The sequence below is a fragment of the Phyllobates terribilis genome, unplaced genomic scaffold (genome assembly GCF_046119375.1).
Source record: "Phyllobates terribilis strain yellow unplaced genomic scaffold, ASM4611937v1 Scaffold_8__6_contigs__length_399053987, whole genome shotgun sequence".
Classification (NCBI taxonomy): domain Eukaryota; kingdom Metazoa; phylum Chordata; class Amphibia; order Anura; family Dendrobatidae; genus Phyllobates; species Phyllobates terribilis.
The window spans coordinates 348,721,384-348,738,721 of NW_027362768.1; the positions used below are offsets into that span (position 1 = coordinate 348,721,384).

General features: G+C 45.4%; 13 non-coding genes and 1 pseudogene across 13 annotated transcripts; all 14 read left to right on the plus strand.

The window, feature by feature from the left end:
- The first annotated feature begins 182 nt into the window (after positions 1–182).
- LOC141159197 (U2 spliceosomal RNA) lies at positions 183–373 on the plus strand. Its single transcript, XR_012249208.1, has one exon. It is a non-coding gene; the product is annotated as a U2 spliceosomal RNA (small nuclear RNA).
- A 1,118-nt stretch (positions 374–1,491) lies between these two features.
- On the plus strand, positions 1,492–1,682 carry LOC141159198 (U2 spliceosomal RNA). The gene has a single exon (XR_012249209.1). It is a non-coding gene; the product is annotated as a U2 spliceosomal RNA (small nuclear RNA).
- Positions 1,683–2,799: 1,117 nt separating this feature from the next.
- LOC141159199 (U2 spliceosomal RNA) lies at positions 2,800–2,990 on the plus strand. The gene has a single exon (XR_012249210.1). It is a non-coding gene; the product is annotated as a U2 spliceosomal RNA (small nuclear RNA).
- Positions 2,991–4,110: 1,120 nt separating this feature from the next.
- On the plus strand, positions 4,111–4,301 carry LOC141159200 (U2 spliceosomal RNA). The gene has a single exon (XR_012249211.1). It is a non-coding gene; the product is annotated as a U2 spliceosomal RNA (small nuclear RNA).
- A 1,116-nt stretch (positions 4,302–5,417) lies between these two features.
- LOC141159201 (U2 spliceosomal RNA) lies at positions 5,418–5,608 on the plus strand. Its single transcript, XR_012249212.1, has one exon. It is a non-coding gene; the product is annotated as a U2 spliceosomal RNA (small nuclear RNA).
- A 1,115-nt stretch (positions 5,609–6,723) lies between these two features.
- On the plus strand, positions 6,724–6,839 carry LOC141160391 (U2 spliceosomal RNA; annotated as a pseudogene).
- Positions 6,840–7,364: 525 nt separating this feature from the next.
- Positions 7,365–7,550, plus strand: LOC141160111 (U2 spliceosomal RNA). Its single transcript, XR_012250088.1, has one exon. It is a non-coding gene; the product is annotated as a U2 spliceosomal RNA (small nuclear RNA).
- Positions 7,551–8,672: 1,122 nt separating this feature from the next.
- LOC141159716 (U2 spliceosomal RNA) lies at positions 8,673–8,863 on the plus strand. The gene has a single exon (XR_012249716.1). It is a non-coding gene; the product is annotated as a U2 spliceosomal RNA (small nuclear RNA).
- A 1,117-nt stretch (positions 8,864–9,980) lies between these two features.
- LOC141159203 (U2 spliceosomal RNA) lies at positions 9,981–10,171 on the plus strand. Its single transcript, XR_012249214.1, has one exon. It is a non-coding gene; the product is annotated as a U2 spliceosomal RNA (small nuclear RNA).
- Positions 10,172–11,288: 1,117 nt separating this feature from the next.
- Positions 11,289–11,479, plus strand: LOC141159843 (U2 spliceosomal RNA). Its single transcript, XR_012249838.1, has one exon. It is a non-coding gene; the product is annotated as a U2 spliceosomal RNA (small nuclear RNA).
- A 1,116-nt stretch (positions 11,480–12,595) lies between these two features.
- LOC141159204 (U2 spliceosomal RNA) lies at positions 12,596–12,786 on the plus strand. Its single transcript, XR_012249215.1, has one exon. It is a non-coding gene; the product is annotated as a U2 spliceosomal RNA (small nuclear RNA).
- A 1,119-nt stretch (positions 12,787–13,905) lies between these two features.
- LOC141159627 (U2 spliceosomal RNA) lies at positions 13,906–14,096 on the plus strand. The gene has a single exon (XR_012249630.1). It is a non-coding gene; the product is annotated as a U2 spliceosomal RNA (small nuclear RNA).
- Positions 14,097–15,210: 1,114 nt separating this feature from the next.
- LOC141159205 (U2 spliceosomal RNA) lies at positions 15,211–15,401 on the plus strand. The gene has a single exon (XR_012249216.1). It is a non-coding gene; the product is annotated as a U2 spliceosomal RNA (small nuclear RNA).
- A 1,115-nt stretch (positions 15,402–16,516) lies between these two features.
- LOC141159206 (U2 spliceosomal RNA) lies at positions 16,517–16,707 on the plus strand. Its single transcript, XR_012249217.1, has one exon. It is a non-coding gene; the product is annotated as a U2 spliceosomal RNA (small nuclear RNA).
- The last annotated feature ends 631 nt before the right edge of the window (positions 16,708–17,338 follow it).

Here is a 17,338-nt window from a genome sequence, read left to right on the forward strand (position 1 = left end):
GAGGTGGAGTTATGCAGATCTAAAACGCGTGGATTGCAGCAGCAGCAAGCCGAAAAGTGCAGGCATGTGAGGGATCTAGAGGTTGACAGCATGTCTTCTTAACGGGAGTCCAGGTGGCCATCTCCACAAATGGACTTTTCAGAATCCTTGGGTGGCACCGTAGTCGGAAACCAATTCTGGTTATCGCTTCTCGGCCTTTTGGCTAAGATCAAGTGTAGTATCTGTTCTTATCAGTTTAATATCTGATACGTCCCCTATCTGGGGACCATATATTAAATGGATTTTTAGAACAGGGAGATGGAAAAAGAGCTTGCTCTGTCCACTCCACGCATTGACCTGGTATTGCAGTATCTCCAGGACCGGTGCACCCCTTCTTTAATGCAGTTTCTAAAATCAGAAAGAATTGAATTCAATGCTTTTTGTTCATTTGGCATGTTTGTCGGATTTTGGGATGGACTCTTTGGCTTTGCTTTTCTTCTCCTCATTGGATTTTTCATGTTAAAAGTTGCAGAAGCCAGATGACAAGCTCATTTTGGTTCAACTTCAGCAACTGTGCATTGCATTGCCATGTAATGTAATGCAATGCTATCTATCTAGCTCTCCCTCTATACTTCCTTTTGGATAAACAGACATATTAGGCAAGCATTTTGGAGCTTTCACCTAAATAACTACAGGTGGTGAGATAAGCTGCACAATATAATTGACCTTTCAGTATATTGTTGCACACACACCATCTATTTAGCAAATGCCCTTGTTATCAACAGCAGCCTTTTAAACTCACCTGAGCTAACAGGTATGTGAGCTGGTTACTCTGCTGCGCTTAAAATTTCTTTTTTGGTTTGCTACAATGCCTTTTCTGAAACGTTGTCTCCCTCTGCTGGAACACTGACTTCTTTCATTTAATGCCTGCAGACTATAAAAGAGAAACCAACCCAAAAAGTTTGGTTGATTAGTCTGTGGCATTCTTTTAAACTGTTGCTTATGGCGGTCTCTGTGAGCTTCTCAGTGACATTCAGCCATCCAGGTATCCCGCCTGCAGTAGACGGAATGTGGCAATGGAACGCTGGCTGCGCGTGTCATAATAGGCTCTGAGCCTTTATATACCTGCGCACAGCAGCAGCCACCTTCAGTCTGCTGCTGGACAGCCAGCAGCAGCAGCAGCAGGAGAGGTAATTAATCAGCAACCCTCCTGCTAAGGGTAGACAGCTGCTCGTTCCACCCCCCCCCCCCCGCCTTAATTGGTTCTCCTCCCTTCCAACGGTGTTGAGGCGGGTGGGAACAGCCGGGGGTTGAGGGTACTGTGCTAAAAGAGGTGGAGTTATGCAGATCTAAAACGCGTGGATTGCAGCAGCAGCAAGCCGAAAAGTGCAGGCATGTGAGGGATCTAGAGGTTGACAGCATGTCTTCTTAACGGGAGTACAGGTGGCCATCTCCACAAATGGACTTTTCAGAATCCTTGGGTGGCACCGTAGTCGGAAACCAATTCTGGTTATCGCTTCTCGGCCTTTTGGCTAAGATCAAGTGTAGTATCTGTTCTTATCAGTTTAATATCTGATACGTCCCCTATCTGGGGACCATATATTAAATGGATTTTTAGAACAGGGAGATGGAAAAAGAGCTTGCTCTGTCCACTCCACGCATTGACCTGGTATTGCAGTATCTCCAGGACCGGTGCACCCCTTCTTTAATGCAGTTTCTAAAATCAGAAAGAATTGAATTCAATGTTTTTTGTTCATTTGGCTTGTTTGTCGGATTTTGGGATGGACTCTTTGGCTTTGCTTTTCTTCTCCTCATTGGATTTTTCATGTTAAAAGTTGCAGAAGCCAGATGACAAGCTCATTTTGGTTCAACTTCAGCAACTGTGCATTGCATTGCCATGTAATGTAATGCAATGCTATCTATCTAGCTCTCCCTCTATACTTCCTTTTGGATAAACAGACATATTAGGCAAGCATTTTGGAGCTTTCACCTAAATAACTACAGGTGGTGAGATAAGCTGCACAATATAATTGACCTTTCAGTATATTGTTGCACACACACCATCTATTTAGCAAATGCCCTTGTTATCAACAGCAGCCTTTTAAACTCACCTGAGCTAACAGGTATGTGAGCTGGTTACTCTGCTGCGCTTAAAATTTCTTTTTTGGTTTGCTACAATGCCTTTTCTGAAACGTTGTCTCCCTCTGCTGGAACACTGACTTCTTTCATTTAAGGCCTGCAGACTATAAAAGAGAAACCAACCCAAAAAGTTTGGTTGATTAGTCTGTGGTATTCTTTTAAACTGTTGCTTATGGCGGTCTCTGTGAGCTTCTCAGTAACATTCAGCCATCCAGGTATCCCGCCTGCAGTAGACGGAATGTGGCAATGGAACGCTGGCTGCGCGTGTCATAATAGGCTCTGAGCCTTTATATACCTGCGCACAGCAGCAGCCACCTTCAGTCTGCTGCTGGACAGCCAGCAGCAGCAGCAGCACGAGAGGTAATTAATCAGCAACCCTCCTGCTAAGGGTAGACAGCTGCTCGTTCCACCCCCCCCCCCCGCCTTAATTGGTTCTCCTCCCTTCCAACGGTGTTGAGGCGGGTGTGAACAGCCGGGGGTTGAGGGTACTGTGCTAAAAGAGGTGGAGTTATGCAGATCTAAAACGCGTGGATTGCAGCAGCAGCAAGCCGAAAAGTGCAGGCATGTGAGGGATCTAGAGGTTGACAGCATGTCTTCTTAACGGGAGTCCAGGTGGCCATCTCCACAAATGGACTTTTCAGAATCCTTGGGTGGCACCGTAGTCGGAAACCAATTCTGGTTATCGCTTCTCGGCCTTTTGGCTAAGATCAAGTGTAGTATCTGTTCTTATCAGTTTAATATCTGATACGTCCCCTATCTGGGGACCATATATTAAATGGATTTTTAGAACAGGGAGATGGAAAAAGAGCTTGCTCTGTCCACTCCACGCATTGACCTGGTATTGCAGTATCTCCAGGACCGGTGCACCCCTTCTTTAATGCAGTTTCTAAAATCAGAAAGAATTGAATTCAATGCTTTTTGTTCATTTGGCTTGTTTGTCGGATTTTGGGATGGACTCTTTGGCTTTGCTTTTCTTCTCCTCATTGGATTTTTCATGTTAAAAGTTGCAGAAGCCAGATGACAAGCTCATTTTGGTTCAACTTCAGCAACTGTGCATTGCATTGCCATGTAATGTAATGCAATGCTATCTATCTAGCTCTCCCTCTATACTTCCTTTTGGATAAACAGACATATTAGGCAAGCATTTTGGAGCTTTCACCTAAATAACTACAGGTGGTGAGATAAGCTGCACAATATAATTGACCTTTCAGTATATTGTTGCACACACACCATCTATTTAGCAAATGCCCTTGTTATCAACAGCAGCCTTTTAAACTCACCTGAGCTAACAGGTATGTGAGCTGGTTACTCTGCTGCGCTTAAAATTTCTTTTTTGGTTTGCTACAATGCCTTTTCTGAAACGTTGTCTCCCTCTGCTGGAACACTGACTTCTTTCATTTAATGCCTGCAGACTATAAAAGAGAAACCAACCCAAAAAGTTTGGTTGATTAGTCTGTGGCATTCTTTTAAACTGTTGCTTATGGCGGTCTCTGTGAGCTTCTCAGTGACATTCAGCCATCCAGGTATCCCGCCTGCAGTAGACGGAATGTGGCAATGGAACGCTGGCTGCGCGTGTCATAATAGGCTCTGAGCCTTTATATACCTGCGCACAGCAGCAGCCACCTTCAGTCTGCTGCTGGACAGCCAGCAGCAGCAGCAGCAGGAGAGGTAATTAATCAGCAACCCTCCTGCTAAGGGTAGACAGCTGCTCGTTCCACCCCCCCCCCCCCCCGCCTTAATTGGTTCTCCTCCCTTCCAACGGTGTTGAGGCGGGTGGGAACAGCCGGGGGTTGAGGGTACTGTGCTAAAAGAGGTGGAGTTATGCAGATCTAAAACGCGTGGATTGCAGCAGCAGCAAGCCGAAAAGTGCAGGCATGTGAGGGATCTAGAGGTTGACAGCATGTCTTCTTAACGGGAGTACAGGTGGCCATCTCCACAAATGGACTTTTCAGAATCCTTGGGTGGCACCGTAGTCGGAAACCAATTCTGGTTATCGCTTCTCGGCCTTTTGGCTAAGATCAAGTGTAGTATCTGTTCTTATCAGTTTAATATCTGATACGTCCCCTATCTGGGGACCATATATTAAATGGATTTTTAGAACAGGGAGATGGAAAAAGAGCTTGCTCTGTCCACTCCACGCATTGACCTGGTATTGCAGTATCTCCAGGACCGGTGCACCCCTTCTTTAATGCAGTTTCTAAAATCAGAAAGAATTGAATTCAATGTATTTTGTTCATTTGGCTTGTTTGTCGGATTTTGGGATGGACTCTTTGGCTTTGCTTTTCTTCTCCTCATTGGATTTTTCATGTTAAAAGTTGCAGAAGCCAGATGACAAGCTCATTTTGGTTCAACTTCAGCAACTGTGCATTGCATTGCCATGTAATGTAATGCAATGCTATCTATCTAGCTCTCCCTCTATACTTCCTTTTGGATAAACAGACATATTAGGCAAGCATTTTGGAGCTTTCACCTAAATAACTACAGGTGGTGAGATAAGCTGCACAATATAATTGACCTTTCAGTATATTGTTGCACACACACCATCTATTTAGCAAATGCCCTTGTTATCAACAGCAGCCTTTTAAACTCACCTGAGCTAACAGGTATGTGAGCTGGTTACTCTGCTGCGCTTAAAATTTCTTTTTTGGTTTGCTACAATGCCTTTTCTGAAACGTTGTCTCCCTCTGCTGGAACACTGACTTCTTTCATTTAATGCCTGCAGACTATAAAAGAGAAACCAACCCAAAAAGTTTGGTTGATTAGTCTGTGGCATTCTTTTAAACTGTTGCTTATGGCGGTCTCTGTGAGCTTCTCAGTGACATTCAGCCATCCAGGTATCCCGCCTGCAGTAGACGGAATGTGGCAATGGAACGCTGGCTGCGCGTGTCATAATAGGCTCTGAGCCTTTATATACCTGCGCACAGCAGCAGCCACCTTCAGTCTGCTGCTGGACAGCCAGCAGCAGCAGCAGCAGGAGAGGTAATTAATCAGCAACCCTCCTGCTAAGGGTAGACAGCTGCTCGTTCCACCCCCCCCCCCGCCTTAATTGGTTCTCCTCCCTTCCAACGGTGTTGAGGCGGGTGGGAACAGCCGGGGGTTGAGGGTACTGTGCTAAAAGAGGTGGAGTTATGCAGATCTAAAACGCGTAGATTGCAGCAGCAGCAAGCCGAAAAGTGCAGGCATGTGAGGGATCTAGAGGTTGACAGCATGTCTTCTTAACGGGAGTCCAGGTGGCCATCTCCACAAATGGACTTTTCAGAATCCTTGGGTGGCACCGTAGTCGGAAACCAATTCTGGTTATCGCTTCTCGGCCTTTTGGCTAAGATCAAGTGTAGTATCTGTTCTTATCAGTTTAATATCTGATACGTCCCCTATCTGGGGACCATATATTAAATGGATTTTTAGAACAGGGAGATGGAAAAAGAGCTTGCTCTGTCCACTCCACGCATTGACCTGGTATTGCAGTATCTCCAGGACCGGTGCACCCCTTCTTTAATGCAGTTTCTAAAATCAGAAAGAATTGAATTCAATGCTTTTTGTTCATTTGGCTTGTTTGTCGGATTTTGGGATGGACTCTTTGGCTTTGCTTTTCTTCTCCTCATTGGATTTTTCATGTTAAAAGTTGCAGAAGCCAGATGACAAGCTCATTTTGGTTCAACTTCAGCAACTGTGCATTGCATTGCCATGTAATGTAATGCAATGCTATCTATCTAGCTCTCCCTCTATACTTCCTTTTGGATAAACAGACATATTAGGCAAGCATTTTGGAGCTTTCACCTAAATAACTACAGGTGGTGAGATAAGCTGCACAATATAATTGACCTTTCAGTATATTGTTGCACACACACCATCTATTTAGCAAATGCCCTTGTTATCAACAGCAGCCTTTTAAACTCACCTGAGCTAACAGGTATGTGAGCTGGTTACTCTGCTGCGCTTAAAATTTCTTTTTTGGTTTGCTACAATGCCTTTTCTGAAACGTTGTCTCCCTCTGCTGGAACACTGACTTCTTTCATTTAATGCCTGCAGACTATAAAAGAGAAACCAACCCAAAAAGTTTGGTTGATTAGTCTGTGGCATTCTTTTAAACTGTTGCTTATGGCGGTCTCTGTGAGCTTCTCAGTGACATTCAGCCATCCAGGTATCCCGCCTGCAGTAGACGGAATGTGGCAATGGAACGCTGGCAGCGCGTGTCATAATAGGCTCTGAGCCTTTATATACCTGCGCACAGCAGCAGCCACCTTCAGTCTGCTGCTGGACAGCCAGCAGCAGCAGCAGCAGGAGAGGTAATTAATCAGCAACCCTCCTGCTAAGGGTAGACAGCTGCTCGTTCCACCCCCCCCCCGCCTTAATTGGTTCTCCTCCCTTCCAACGGTGTTGAGGCGGGTGGGAACAGCCGGGGGTTGAGGGTACTGTGCTAAAAGAGGTGGAGTTATGCAGATCTAAAACGCGTGGATTGCAGCAGCAGCAAGCCGAAAAGTGCAGGCATGTGAGGGATCTAGAGGTTGACAGCATGTCTTCTTAACGGGAGTCCAGGTGGCCATCTCCACAAATGGACTTTTCAGAATCCTTGGGTGGCACCGTAGTCGGAAACCAATTCTGGTTATCGCTTCTCGGCCTTTTGGCTAAGATCAAGTGTAGTATCTTTTGAAAAGGCGGTTTTGTCCTTGGGCTGCTCTAGTAAATTGATGCACATTACACACTGGTTTGGTGCACTTGTTAGTACGCCAGGTGGCTCATAGAGTCATCTGATGGAAAACATGGCCCTCCAGGATCGAAGTCACTAGGCTGGGTAAGTGTGAGGGCTTTGGAGCAATGTGCCCCAGGAGTAGGCGCCCTGGTGGGAGTCCAAGCTTACTGGGACTGGGAACCCCAGAAAGACTAGGGCTTCGTAGCACGCCGCACCTTTGCCAATCATACTTTCTGAGCAACCCCCCCTATTCCTGGCCTCCGGGCTAGGAAGGGGAATTTTTATAAACCCGGTCGGAGGTCCGGTCAGCTTTGGGCTGAGAAACCAACAAAGGCTCCAGCTCCACTAGAGTGGCAGCCTAGCTGGACGCTGGGAGCACGAAAACGGCTCTTCTCTGGCTTCGGCAAGAGAGAGCATCGGAGATCCCCGACCCTCGCTGTGGCCTTCTGGCTCGGAGGGATGGGGATGGTTTATTGGGGACCATCTCCTCCGGGAAGGGTCCACATGAATCCTCGCCTCGTGCGCTGTTTTGGTGTGACTTCGGTCACATTTTTCAGTGCCATGGATGCAGCTTCAATCAAAAAAAAAATCTGTTCTTATCAGTTTAATATCTGATACGTCCCCTATCTGGGGACCATATATTAAATGGATTTTTAGAACAGGGAGATGGAAAAAGAGCTTGCTCTGTCCACTCCACGCATTGACCTGGTATTGCAGTATCTCCAGGACCGGTGCACCCCTTCTTTAATGCAGTTTCTAAAATCAGAAAGAATTGAATTCAATGCTTTTTGTTCATTTGGCTTGTTTGTCGGATTTTGGGATGGACTCTTTGGCTTTGCTTTTCTTCTCCTCATTGGATTTTTCATGTTAAAAGTTGCAGAAGCCAGATGACAAGCTCATTTTGGTTCAACTTCAGCAACTGTGCATTGCATTGCCATGTAATGTAATGCAATGCTATCTATCTAGCTCTCCCTCTATACTTCCTTTTGGATAAACAGACATATTAGGCAAGCATTTTGGAGCTTTCACCTAAATAACTACAGGTGGTGAGATAAGCTGCACAATATAATTGACCTTTCAGTATATTGTTGCACACACACCATCTATTTAGCAAATGCCCTTGTTATCAACAGCAGCCTTTTAAACTCACCTGAGCTAACAGGTATGTGAGCTGGTTACTCTGCTGCGCTTAAAATTTCTTTTTTGGTTTGCTACAATGCCTTTTCTGAAACGTTGTCTCCCTCTGCTGGAACACTGACTTCTTTCATTTAATGCCTGCAGACTATAAAAGAGAAACCAACCCAAAAAGTTGGGTTGATTAGTCTGTGGCATTCTTTTAAACTGTTGCTTATGGCGGTCTCTGTGAGCTTCTCAGTGACATTCAGCCATCCAGGTATCCCGCCTGCAGTAGACGGAATGTGGCAATGGAACGCTGGCTGCGCGTGTCATAATAGGCTCTGAGCCTTTATATACCTGCGCACAGCAGCAGCCACCTTCAGTCTGCTGCTGGACAGCCAGCAGCAGCAGCAGCAGGAGAGGTAATTAATCAGCAACCCTCCTGCTAAGGGTAGACAGCTGCTCGTTCCACCCCCCCCCCCCCCCCCGCCTTAATTGGTTCTCCTCCCTTCCAACGGTGTTGAGGCGGGTGGGAACAGCCGGGGGTTGAGGGTACTGTGCTAAAAGAGGTGGAGTTATGCAGATCTAAAACGCGTGGATTGCAGCAGCAGCAAGCCGAAAAGTGCAGGCATGTGAGGGATCTAGAGGTTGACAGCATGTCTTCTTAACGGGAGTCCAGGTGGCCATCTCCACAAATGGACTTTTCAGAATCCTTGGGTGGCACCGTAGTCGGAAACCAATTCTGGTTATCGCTTCTCGGCCTTTTGGCTAAGATCAAGTGTAGTATCTGTTCTTATCAGTTTAATATCTGATACGTCCCCTATCTGGGGACCATATATTAAATGGATATTTAGAACAGGGAGATGGAAAAAGAGCTTGCTCTGTCCACTCCACGCATTGACCTGGTATTGCAGTATCTCCAGGACCGGTGCACCCCTTCTTTAATGCAGTTTCTAAAATCAGAAAGAATTGAATTCAATGCTTTTTGTTCATTTGGCTTGTTTGTCGGATTTTGGGATGGACTCTTTGGCTTTGCTTTTCTTCTCCTCATTGGATTTTTCATGTTAAAAGTTGCAGAAGCCAGATGACAAGCTCATTTTGGTTCAACTTCAGCAACTGTGCATTGCATTGCCATGTAATGTAATGCAATGCTATCTATCTAGCTCTCCCTCTATACTTCCTTTTGGATAAACAGACATATTAGGCAAGCATTTTGGAGCTTTCACCTAAATAACTACAGGTGGTGAGATAAGCTGCACAATATAATTGACCTTTCAGTATATTGTTGCACACACACCATCTATTTAGCAAATGCCCTTGTTATCAACAGCAGCCTTTTAAACTCACCTGAGCTAACAGGTATGTGAGCTGGTTACTCTGCTGCGCTTAAAATTTCTTTTTTGGTTTGCTACAATGCCTTTTCTGAAACGTTGTCTCCCTCTGCTGGAACACTGACTTCTTTCATTTAATGCCTGCAGACTATAAAAGAGAAACCAACCCAAAAAGTTTGGTTGATTAGTCTGTGGCATTCTTTTAAACTGTTGCTTATGGCGATCTCTGTGAGCTTCTCAGTGACATTCAGCCATCCAGGTATCCCGCCTGCAGTAGACGGAATGTGGCAATGGAACGCTGGCTGCGCGTGTCATAATAGGCTCTGAGCCTTTATATACCTGCGCACAGCAGCAGCCACCTTCAGTCTGCTGCTGGACAGCCAGCAGCAGCAGCAGGAGAGGTAATTAATCAGCAACCCTCCTGCTAAGGGTAGACAGCTGCTCGTTCCACCCCCCCCCCCCCCCGCCTTAATTGGTTCTCCTCCCTTCCAACGGTGTTGAGGCGGGTGGGAACAGCCGGGGGTTGAGGGTACTGTGCTAAAAGAGGTGGAGTTATGCAGATCTAAAACGCATGGATTGCAGCAGCAGCAAGCCGAAAAGTGCAGGCATGTGAGGGATCTAGAGGTTGACAGCATGTCTTCTTAACGGGAGTCCAGGTGGCCATCTCCACAAATGGACTTTTCAGAATCCTTGGGTGGCACCGTAGTCGGAAACCAATTCTGGTTATCGCTTCTCGGCCTTTTGGCTAAGATCAAGTGTAGTATCTGTTCTTATCAGTTTAATATCTGATACGTCCCCTATCTGGGGACCATATATTAAATGGATTTTTAGAACAGGGAGATGGAAAAAGAGCTTGCTCTGTCCACTCCACGCATTGACCTGGTATTGCAGTATCTCCAGGACCGGTGCACCCCTTCTTTAATGCAGTTTCTAAAATCAGAAAGAATTGAATTCAATGCTTTTTGTTCATTTGGCTTGTTTGTCGGATTTTGGGATGGACTCTTTGGCTTTGCTTTTCTTCTCCTCATTGGATTTTTCATGTTAAAAGTTGCAGAAGCCAGATGACAAGCTCATTTTGGTTCAACTTCAGCAACTGTGCATTGCATTGCCATGTAATGTAATGCAATGCTATCTATCTAGCTCTCCCTCTATACTTCCTTTTGAATAAACAGACATATTAGGCAAGCATTTTGGAGCTTTCACCTAAATAACTACAGGTGGTGAGATAAGCTGCACAATATAATTGACCTTTCAGTATATTGTTGCACACACACCATCTATTTAGCAAATGCCCTTGTTATCAACAGCAGCCTTTTAAACTCACCTGAGCTAACAGGTATGTGAGCTGGTTACTCTGCTGCGCTTAAAATTTCTTTTTTGGTTTGCTACAATGCCTTTTCTGAAACGTTGTCTCCCTCTGCTGGAACACTGACTTCTTTCATTTAATGCCTGCAGACTATAAAAGAGAAACCAACCCAAAAAGTTTGGTTGATTAGTCTGTGGCATTCTTTTAAACTGTTGCTTATGGCGGTCTCTGTGAGCTTCTCAGTGACATTCAGCCATCCAGGTATCCCGCCTGCAGTAGACGGAATGTGGCAATGGAACGCTGGCTGCGCGTGTCATAATAGGCTCTGAGCCTTTATATAACTGCTCACAGCAGCAGCCACCTTCAGTCTGCTGCTGGACAGCCAGCAACAGCAGCAGCAGGAGAGGTAATTAATCAGCAACCCTCCTGCTAAGGGTAGACAGCTGCTCGTTCCACCCCCCCCCCCCGCCTTAATTGGTTCTCCTCCCTTCCAACGGTGTTGAGGCGGGTGGGAACAGCCGGGGGTTGAGGGCACTGTGCTAAAAGAGGTGGAGTTATGCAGATCTAAAACGCGTGGATTGCAGCAGCAGCAAGCCGAAAAGTGCAGGCATGTGAGGGATCTAGAGGTTGACAGCATGTCTTCTTAACGGGAGTCCAGGTGGCCATCTCCACAAATGGACTTTTCAGAATCCTTGGGTGGCACCGTAGTCGGAAACCAATTCTGGTTATCGCTTCTCGGCCTTTTGGCTAAGATCAAGTGTAGTATCTATTCTTATCAGTTTAATATCTGATATGTCCCCTATCTGGGGACCATATATTAAATGGATTTTTAGAACAGGGAGATGGAAAAAGAGCTTGCTCTGTCCACTCCACGCATTGACCTGGTATTGCAGTATCTCCAGGACCGGTGCACCCCTTCTTTAATGCAGTTTCTAAAATCAGAAAGAATTGAATTCAATGCTTTTTGTTCATTTGGCTTGTTTGTCGGATTTTGGGATGGACTCTTTGGCTTTGCTTTTCTTCTCCTCATTGGATTTTTCATGTTAAAAGTTGCAGAAGCCAGATGACAAGCTCATTTTGGTTCAACTTCAGCAACTGTGCATTGCATTGCCATGTAATGTAATGCAATGCTATCTATCTAGCTCTCCCTCTATACTTCCTTTTGGATAAACAGACATATTAGGCAAGCATTTTGGAGCTTTCACCTAAATAACTACAGGTGGTGAGATAAGCTGCACAATATAATTGACCTTTCAGTATATTGCTGCACACACACCATCTATTTAGCAAATGCCCTTGTTATCAACAGCAGCCTTTTAAACTCACCTGAGCTAACAGGTATGTGAGCTGGTTACTCTGCTGCGCTTAAAATTTCTTTTTTGGTTTGCTACAATGCCTTTTCTGAAACGTTGTCTCCCTCTGCTGGAACACTGACTTCTTTCATTTAATGCCTGCAGACTATAAAAGAGAAACCAACCCAAAAAGTTTGGTTGATTAGTCTGTGGCATTCTTTTAAACTGTTGCTTATGGCGGTCTCTGTGAGCTTCTCAGTAACATTCAGCCATCCAGGTATCCCGCCTGCAGTAGACGGAATGTGGCAATGGAACGCTGGCTGCGCGTGTCATAATAGGCTCTGAGCCTTTATATACCTGCGCACAGCAGCAGCCACCTTCAGTCTGCTGCTGGACAGCCAGCAGCAGCAGCAGCAGGAGAGGTAATTAATCAGCAACCCTCCTGCTAAGGGTAGACATCTGCTCGTTCCACCCCCCCCCCCGCCTTAATTGGTTCTCCTCCCTTCCAACGGTGTTGAGGCGGGTGGGAACAGCCGGGGGTTGAGGGTACTGTGCTAAAAGAGGTGGAGTTATGCAGATCTAAAACGCGTGGATTGCAGCAGCAGCAAGCCGAAAAGTGCAGGCATGTGAGGGATCTAGAGGTTGACAGCATGTCTTATTAACGGGAGTCCAGGTGGCCATCTCCACAAATGGACTTTTCAGAATCCTTGGGTGGCACCGTAGTCGGAAACCAATTCTGGTTATCGCTTCTCGGCCTTTTGGCTAAGATCAAGTGTAGTATCTGTTCTTATCAGTTTAATATCTGATACGTCCCCTATCTGGGGACCATATATTAAATGGATTTTTAGAACAGGGAGATGGAAAAAGAGCTTGCTCTGTCCACTCCACGCATTGACCTGGTATTGCAGTATCTCCAGGACCGGTGCACCCCTTCTTTAATGCAGTTTCTAAAATCAGAAAGAATTGAATTCAATGCTTTTTGTTCATTTGGCTTGTTTGTCGGATTTTGGGATGGACTCTTTGGCTTTGCTTTTCTTCTCCTCATTGGATTTTTCATGTTAAAAGTTGCAGAAGCCAGATGACAAGCTCATTTTGGTTCAACTTCAGCAACTGTGCATTGCATTGCCATGTAATGTAATGCAATGCTATCTATCTAGCTCTCCCTCTATACTTCCTTTTGGATAAACAGACATATTAGGCAAGCATTTTGGAGCTTTCACCTAAATAACTACAGGTGGTGAGATAAGCTGCACAATATAATTGACCTTTCAGTATATTGTTGCACACACACCATCTATTTAGCAAATGCCCTTGTTATCAACAGCAGCCTTTTAAACTCACCTGAGCTAACAGGTATGTGAGCTGGTTACTCTGCTGCGCTTAAAATTTCTTTTTTGGTTTGCTACAATGCCTTTTCTGAAACGTTGTCTCCCTCTGCTGGAACACTGACTTCTTTCATTTAATGCCTGCAGACTATAAAAGAGAAACCAACCCAAAAAGTTTGGTTGATTAGTCTGTGGCATTCTTTTAAACTGTTGCTTATGGCGGTCTCTGTGAGCTTCTCAGTGACATTCAGCCATCCAGGTATCCCGCCTGCAGTAGACGGAATGTGGCAATGGAACGCTGGCTGCGCGTGTCATAATAGGCTCTGAGCCTTTATATACCTGCGCACAGCAGCAGCCACCTTCAGTCTGCTGCTGGACAGCCAGCAGCAGCAGCAGCAGCAGGAGAGGTAATTAATCAGCAACCCTCCTGCTAAGGGTAGACAGCTGCTCGTTCCACCCCCCCCCCCGCCTTAATTGGTTCTCCTCCCTTCCAACGGTGTTGAGGCGGGTGGGAACAGCCGGGGGTTGAGGGTACTGTGCTAAAAGAGGTGGAGTTATGCAGATCTAAAACGCGTGGATTGCAGCAGCAGCAAGCCGAAAAGTGCAGGCATGTGAGGGATCTAGAGGTTGACAGCATGTCTTCTTAACGGGAGTCCAGGTGGCCATCTCCACAAATGGACTTTTCAGAATCCTTGGGTGGCACCGTAGTCGGAAACCAATTCTGGTTATCGCTTCTCGGCCTTTTGGCTAAGATCAAGTGTAGTATCTGTTCTTATCAGTTTAATATCTGATACGTCCCCTATCTGGGGACCATATATTAAATGGATTTTTAGAACAGGGAGATGGAAAAAGAGCTTGCTCTGTCCACTCCACGCATTGACCTGGTATTGCAGTATCTCCAGGACCGGTGTACCCCTTCTTTAATGCAGTTTCTAAAATCAGAAAGAATTGAATTCAATGCTTTTTGTTCATTTGGCTTGTTTGTCGGATTTTGGGATGGACTCTTTGGCTTTGCTTTTCTTCTCCTCATTGGATTTTTCATGTTAAAAGTTGCAGAAGCCAGATGACAAGCTCATTTTGGTTCAACTTCAGCAACTGTGCATTGCATTGCCATGTAATGTAATGCAATGCTATCTATCTAGCTCTCCCTCTATACTTCCTTTTGGATAAACAGACATATTAGGCAAGCATTTTGGAGCTTTCACCTAAATAACTACAGGTGGTGAGATAAGCTGCACAATATAATTGACCTTTCAGTATATTGTTGCACACACACCATCTATTTAGCAAATGCCCTTGTTATCAACAGCAGCCTTTTAAACTCACCTGAGCTAACAGGTATGTGAGCTGGTTACTCTGCTGCGCTTAAAATTTCTTTTTTGGTTTGCTACAATGCCTTTTCTGAAACGTTGTCTCCCTCTGCTGGAACACTGACTTCTTTCATTTAATGCCTGCAGACTATAAAAGAGAAACCAACCCAAAAAGTTTGGTTGATTAGTCTGTGGCATTCTTTTAAACTGTTGCTTATGGCGGTCTCTGTGAGCTTCTCAGTGACATTCAGCCATCCAGGTATCCCGCCTGCAGTAGACGGAATGTGGCAATGGAACGCTGGCTGCGCGTGTCATAATAGGCTCTGAGCCTTTATATACCTGCGCACAGCAGCAGCCACCTTCAGTCTGCTGCTGGACAGCCAGCAGCAGCAGCAGCAGGAGAGGTAATTAATCAGCAACCCTCCTGCTAAGGGTAGACAGCTGCTCGTTCCACCCCCCCCCGCCTTAATTGGTTCTCCTCCCTTCCAACGGTGTTGAGGCGGGTGGGAACAGCCGGGGGTTGAGGGTACTGTGCTAAAAGAGGTGGAGTTATGCAGATCTAAAACGTGTGGATTGCAGCAGCAGCAAGCCGAAAAGTGCAGGCATGTGAGGGATCTAGAGGTTGACAGCATGTCTTCTTAACGGGAGTCCAGGTGGCCATCTCCACAAATGGACTTTTCAGAATCCTTGGGTGGCACCGTAGTCGGAAACCAATTCTGGTTATCGCTTCTCGGCCTTTTGGCTAAGATCAAGTGTAGTATCTGTTCTTATCAGTTTAATATCTGATACGTCCCCTATCTGGGGACCATATATTAAATGGATTTTTAGAACAGGGAGATGGAAAAAGAGCTTGCTCTGTCCACTCCACGCATTGACCTGGTATTGCAGTATCTCCAGGACCGGTGCACCCCTTCTTTAATGCAGTTTCTAAAATCAGAAAGAATTGAATTCAATGCTTTTTGTTCATTTGGCTTGTTTGTCGGATTTTGGGATGGACTCTTTGGCTTTGCTTTTCTTCTCCTCATTGGATTTTTCATGTTAAAAGTTGCAGAAGCCAGATGACAAGCTCATTTTGGTTCAACTTCAGCAACTGTGCATTGCATTGCCATGTAATGTAATGCAATGCTATCTATCTAGCTCTCCCTCTATACTTCCTTTTGGATAAACAGACATATTAGGCAAGCATTTTGGAGCTTTCACCTAAATAACTACAGGTGGTGAGATAAGCTGCACAATATAATTGACCTTTCAGTATATTGTTGCACACACACCATCTATTTAGCAAATGCCCTTGTTATCAACAGCAGCCTTTTAAACTCACCTGAGCTAACAGGTATGTGAGCTGGTTACTCTGCTGCGCTTAAAATTTCTTTTTTGGTTTGCTACAATGCCTTTTCTGAAACGTTGTCTCCCTCTGCTGGAACACTGACTTCTTTCATTTAATGCCTGCAGACTATAAAAGAGAAACCAACCCAAAAAGTTTGGTTGATTAGTCTGTGGCATTCTTTTAAACTGTTGCTTATGGCGGTCTCTGTGAGCTTCTCAGTGACATTCAGCCATCCAGGTATCCCGCCTGCAGTAGACGGAATGTGGCAATGGAACGCTGGCTGCGCGTGTCATAATAGGCTCTGAGCCTTTATATACCTGCGCACAGCAGCAGCCACCTTCAGTCTGCTGCTGGACAGCCAGCAGCAGCAGCAGCAGGAGAGGTAATTAATCAGCAACCCTCCTGCTAAGGGTAGACAGCTGCTCGTTCCACCCCCCCCCCGCCTTAATTGGTTCTCCTCCCTTCCAACGGTGTTGAGGCGGGTGGGAACAGCCGGGGGTTGAGGGTACTGTGCTAAAAGAGGTGGAGTTATGCAGATCTAAAACGCGTGGATTGCAGCAGCAGCAAGCCGAAAAGTGCAGGCATGTGAGGGATCTAGAGGTTGACAGCATGTCTTCTTAACGGTAGTCCAGGTGGCCATCTCCACAAATGGACTTTTCAGAATCCTTGGGTGGCACCGTAGTCAGAAACCAATTCTGGTTATCGCTTCTCGGCCTTTTGGCTAAGATCAAGTGTAGTATCTGTTCTTATCAGTTTAATATCTGATACGTCCCCTATCTGGGGACCATATATTAAATGGATTTTTAGAACAGGGAGATGGAAAAAGAGCTTGCTCTGTCCACTCCACGCATTGACCTGGTATTGCAGTATCTCCAGGACCGGTGCACCCCTTCTTTAATGCAGTTTCTAAAATGAGAAAGAATTGAATTCAATGCTTTTTGTTCATTTGGCTTGTTTGTCGGATTTTGGGATGGACTCTTTGGCTTTGCTTTTCTTCTCCTCATTGGATTTTTCATGTTAAAAGTTGCAGAAGCCAGATGACAAGCTCATTTTGGTTCAACTTCAGCAACTGTGCATTGCATTGCCATGTAATGTAATGCAATGCTATCTATCTAGCTCTCCCTCTATACTTCCTTTTGGATAAACAGACATATTAGGCAAGCATTTTGGAGCTTTCACCTAAATAACTACAGGTGGTGAGATAAGCTGCACAATATAATTGACCTTTCAGTATATTGTTGCACACACACCATCTATTTAGCAAATGCCCTTGTTATCAACAGCAGCCTTTTAAACTCACCTGAGCTAACAGGTATGTGAGCTGGTTACTCTGCTGCGCTTAAAATTTCTTTTTTGGTTTGCTACAATGCCTTTTCTGAAACGTTGTCTCCCTCTGCTGGAACACTGACTTCTTTCATTTAATGCCTGCAGACTATAAAAGAGAAACCAACCCAAAAAGTTTGGTTGATTAGTCTGTGGCATTCTTTTAAACTGTTGCTTATGGCGGTCTCTGTGAGCTTCTC